This window comes from Fundulus heteroclitus, unplaced genomic scaffold (genome assembly GCF_011125445.2).
Source record: "Fundulus heteroclitus isolate FHET01 unplaced genomic scaffold, MU-UCD_Fhet_4.1 scaffold_71, whole genome shotgun sequence".
Taxonomy (NCBI): domain Eukaryota; kingdom Metazoa; phylum Chordata; class Actinopteri; order Cyprinodontiformes; family Fundulidae; genus Fundulus; species Fundulus heteroclitus.
The window spans coordinates 1166427-1170650 of NW_023397154.1; the positions used below are offsets into that span (position 1 = coordinate 1166427).

Sequence of the window (4224 nt, forward strand, 5' to 3'; positions counted from 1 at the left end):
TAGATGAACGGGCAAGAAGAAGAAGAACAAAGCCATGTCATTCATCCTCTTTTTAAGTCTTGCTTTGATTGGATTCGTGTGCAAAGGTCTCTTTGAGGACTGCTGTAGTTATCCTGGCTGTGTTAAGATGCGTCCCTGCGCCTCTCAGTGAAGTAACGTCAAACCTTCACCCTTTACATGGAGCGCAGTTTTAGGTTTTCCATAAGGCGTACGCAGGAGAAAAAGAGATTTTATCACAAGGAACTTCCTGGTTAATGAAGGTTGAAAGGGTGCTATGGTCAGATGAGAACAAAACAGGTTTGTTTTTTGTTTAAAAGCTGAAAAATGCTGGATTTTACCCTGAAAACACCAGAGAGAAACATAGCAGCGGCAGCATCATGATGTGGGAATGCCTTTTTTCAGGAGGGACAGGGAACCCAGAAAAAAACAACTCTGTTAGAGGCAGCAGAAGTCTGGATGAAGGTCCATCTTCCAGCAGGACAGCGACTCTAAACATACAGCCAGAGCCACAACTAACAATCTCTGGCCAGACCTGGAAAATTGACGTTTGTTCACAGACGACCTACTTCTAACCTGACTGAGCCGGGACTATTTTCTAAAAAAATGGGTAAAAATCTCATCTTCCAGATTTTCAGACATACCCTGAAAGACTTGGTGCTGTAATCACAGGGAAAAGTGGCTCTACAAGTGGTTGAAGTTGTCAGTGGAGATGAATACAAACGTGCCACACAAACCGCACCCTGGTGGAGAGATCTTCTAAACCAGCGGCCCCTTAAACTGGGTTCCCTGGACCCCTGGGGGTCCGTGAACCACATGTTGACATACCTGAGGAGGCTCTGCTGAGGGGTTGAGCTAAATAACACAATGGTTAAATATTTAACTCTGTCCACTTCATCAAGTAAGGTAAAAGGTATATATATATATATATATATATATATATATATATATATATATATATATATATATATATATATATATATATATATATAAACATACATAATTCCTAATGTAGGCCAATTTAACAGTACAAAAGGTTGTTTAAAAAAATACTATCAGCATAAGGAATCTAATGAGGTCCTTGGAAATATTTGCGACTGCTTTAGAGCTTTATGTGTCACCTGTGGTAAAGACAGCAAGACTTACATTTTTCATTTCTACCTTATTTTTGCAGCATGACTACATGTTACAGCTCACAAAAAGTAAATAAAAAAAACACTTGTAGTGTTGGCCTCCACACTGCAGGGGGCAGCACTCCATTGGTGAACCTTCTCTGCTGCTTCCGCGGAGTAGAAGAAGAAGAAAGGCGGAAAAACAAACTGTGACGGAGCAACATTTCCTCCCCGTAATTGTAATTTTTCAGCCTTAATGTGAACGTGAGAGGGGCCGCTCGGTGAGTCCTAACTAGTTTAATGTCGGTGTTCCGCTCGGTGAGCGGAGTTTAACCGGACGGAGGCCGGGAAGCCGCCGCTATAAACCGTCTGAACGGCTGAATATAAACGGGGACGAAAGTCGGCGTTTTCTCGCTGGGTCTCGCCTTCACCGACGCCTCCTGCAGAAAATGAGCCGAAGCAGGTTCAGTCGGAGTCCCGGAGGTTTAAAGCTGCGGCAGAAACGGGGAAGCGGCGCGGTGAGCCGGGCTCCGCCCCGCTACTAAAGCCGGCGAAGCAAACGGGGCGCCACGAGGGGCGGCGATTACAGCGCGTCTCCACCCGCGATGCCGGACGGAGCGGCGGCTGAACTCTCAGCACCGAGGGCTGGATACAGAATAATATATTCTGTTTAATGGATGGAAACAGGCCATGAAATCTAACAAATCATTGTCAACAGTTTTCTTTTTCTCTCAACAGCAATTTGTGACTTTAATTCATAAATATATATTCATGTTTATTAAATACAAAACTTTACATTAGTATTTAGAAAAAAAAATGCCTTTGAAACAGTGTGACTTAATTTAATTAGCTTTATTTGACAGAGACAATTAATCGGTGCTGATGTAAATGCAGCAGAATTAGCCATGAGGCCATTTATCATGCGTTGTACCTGAGCTGATGGAGAAGTTGTCTCACTAAAAACAACATTAAAGCGATTATATGCACTCCAATACACAGCTACATAAAGCCACACTATTTAAGTGTTTATTTAGGTGTTAATTTAAGCATTCAGCGTGTCAAACATGAGGCTGAGCAGAACATAACCCAAAGCGGACCTGAACTTAGTTTCTATTGAACCCGTCGTGTTATTAATAGGCACAGACACGGTCGCCTGTCTGAGGCGGCCCTAACCTCCCGGGCTCCTGTTTCGTTTTTCGCCGGGCCGGGCCGTGCAAAGTGCAGTTTCTAGCCCTCGGGGTTTGGTCAGAACCGCCAGGCTGATGGGCGTCGACACGTGGCCCGGACCGTGGTTCTGATGAACCGCCTGAACGGCAGGTGGATGTGGCCCAGACCTCAGCTCGTCTCACCGAGTCGTCGTACTTCCTCTGCGGGACGCGCACCAACGCAGCCAAGCTCTCACTCACTTCCCCCTGGCCTCCACAGCATCCAGACGCCGTGGTCCTGCTGACCTGGACCCGCCTCTTTCCGGGCCTTCAGACTCTCTCTCTCTCTCTCTCTGCCCGGCCCGGTCTGGAGCAGCTCTCTGCTGTTTCTCCCCTCTGCCCTGAAGGGCTCGGCTCCTCGCAGAACCTGCCGGGCCGCTCGCCGCCGCCCTCTAGGAGGAATGCAGGGAGCCGTTGCGTCATACCTCCTTCCCTCTGGTTGCTGCCTGCTGGTCTGGCTCGCTGCCTTGCTGCTGACGAGAAGTCTGCAACAGAACCTGGTGAGGCGGGGAGCGGCGGGGAGAGGCGGCGAGATTCCCCGCTGGGCCCGCGGAGCCGAGGCCGGGCGGGAAACGAGAGCCTGGAGGGGGGGGGCGCGGTTTGGGTCACAGGCTGGTTTCCCTCCATGTTGGGATCACAGTGGAGGAAATGAGAGGAGAATAAAAGTGGTGAGTCTGCTTTTGTCTGAGCTCTGTTAATGAAGTAAAAACAGCTTAAAGTGAACAGGTTAGCAGTAAATAAATGGGTCCTTACGGAAAGAGGTTGACCCATATTATCCGACCCTTTTCTTCTTCTTCTTTTTTAGGGCTTTGTGAGAACAAGGAGCCGAGTTAAACACGAAACGATCTTCCCTCCCAGAGATAATGACGCCGTAAACGAGCGTCTGCGGCATGTAGACGTGAGGAATGAGAAAGGAAAAAAAAAAAAAACGACATGAGAGACACAGACGAGCGTCGAGGAACGAGCTGAGATGAAATATTGTCGCCAACTCAGAGAGGCGAGGCGAAGTTTTTCAGCCGCGATTGAAAGTGCTGGAGGTGAACAGAGAGAGAGGAAACGTCACAGAGGGAAGCAGACTGCAGTGGAAGAGCAGCAGGTTGAGATACGAGACGAGTTGGACTACAAACTAAAACATTTACAGGCAACTCTAAACTAACAGGTTTTTAATCTTGGCTTAAAGGAACTCAGGCTTTCAGCACTTTTTACAGTTTCCTGGAAGTTTGTTCCAGATCAGTGGAGCATAGGAACTAAATGCTGCTTCTCCATGTCTGGTTCTGGTTCTGGTTCTGCAGAGCAGGCTGGAGCCAGAAGACCTTAGTGGTCTGGAGGGTTGATACACTGATAACAAGTCTGTGATGTATTTAGGTGCTAATTCAGAGATTTATAGACTAACAGAAGGATTTTAAAGTCTATTCTCTGAGATACAGGGAGCCAGTGTAAGGCAAGGCAAGGCAAGGCAAGGCAAGTTTATTTATATAGCACAATTCAGTACAGAGACAATGCAAAGTGCTTTACATGATTAAAATATAGGAATAAAAGCAAGTAGGGATAGAATGTAGAAACAAAAAAAGAACATTAAAACAGTTTAACTTGAACATTCAAAGGCAATTTTAAACAAATGTGTTTTTAATCTTGATTTAAAGGAACTCAGGCTTTCCGCACTTTTACAGTTTTCTGGGAGTTTGTTCCAGATGAGTGGAGCATAGGAACTAAATGCTGCTTCTCCATGTTTGGTTCTGGTTCTGGTTCTGCAGAGCAGGCTGGAGCCAGAAGACCTTTAAGGACTTTAGAACTGGGTCCATGTTCTCTACGTTCTTAGTCTTAGTGAGGACTTCAGAACCGGGTCCATGTTCTCTACGTTCTTAGTCTTAGTGAGGACTTCAGAACCGGGTCCATGTTCTCTACTTTCT

The 4224-nt window shown here is 46.5% G+C and overlaps 1 long non-coding RNA gene across 1 annotated transcript; it reads left to right on the plus strand.

Annotated features, from left to right (window-relative positions):
* Positions 1 to 1251: 1251 nt before the first annotated feature.
* On the plus strand, positions 1252 to 3228 carry LOC118561755. The gene is made up of 2 exons (XR_004930235.1): positions 1252 to 2982; positions 3120 to 3228. It is a non-coding gene; the product is annotated as an uncharacterized LOC118561755 (long non-coding RNA).
* The last annotated feature ends 996 nt before the right edge of the window (positions 3229 to 4224 follow it).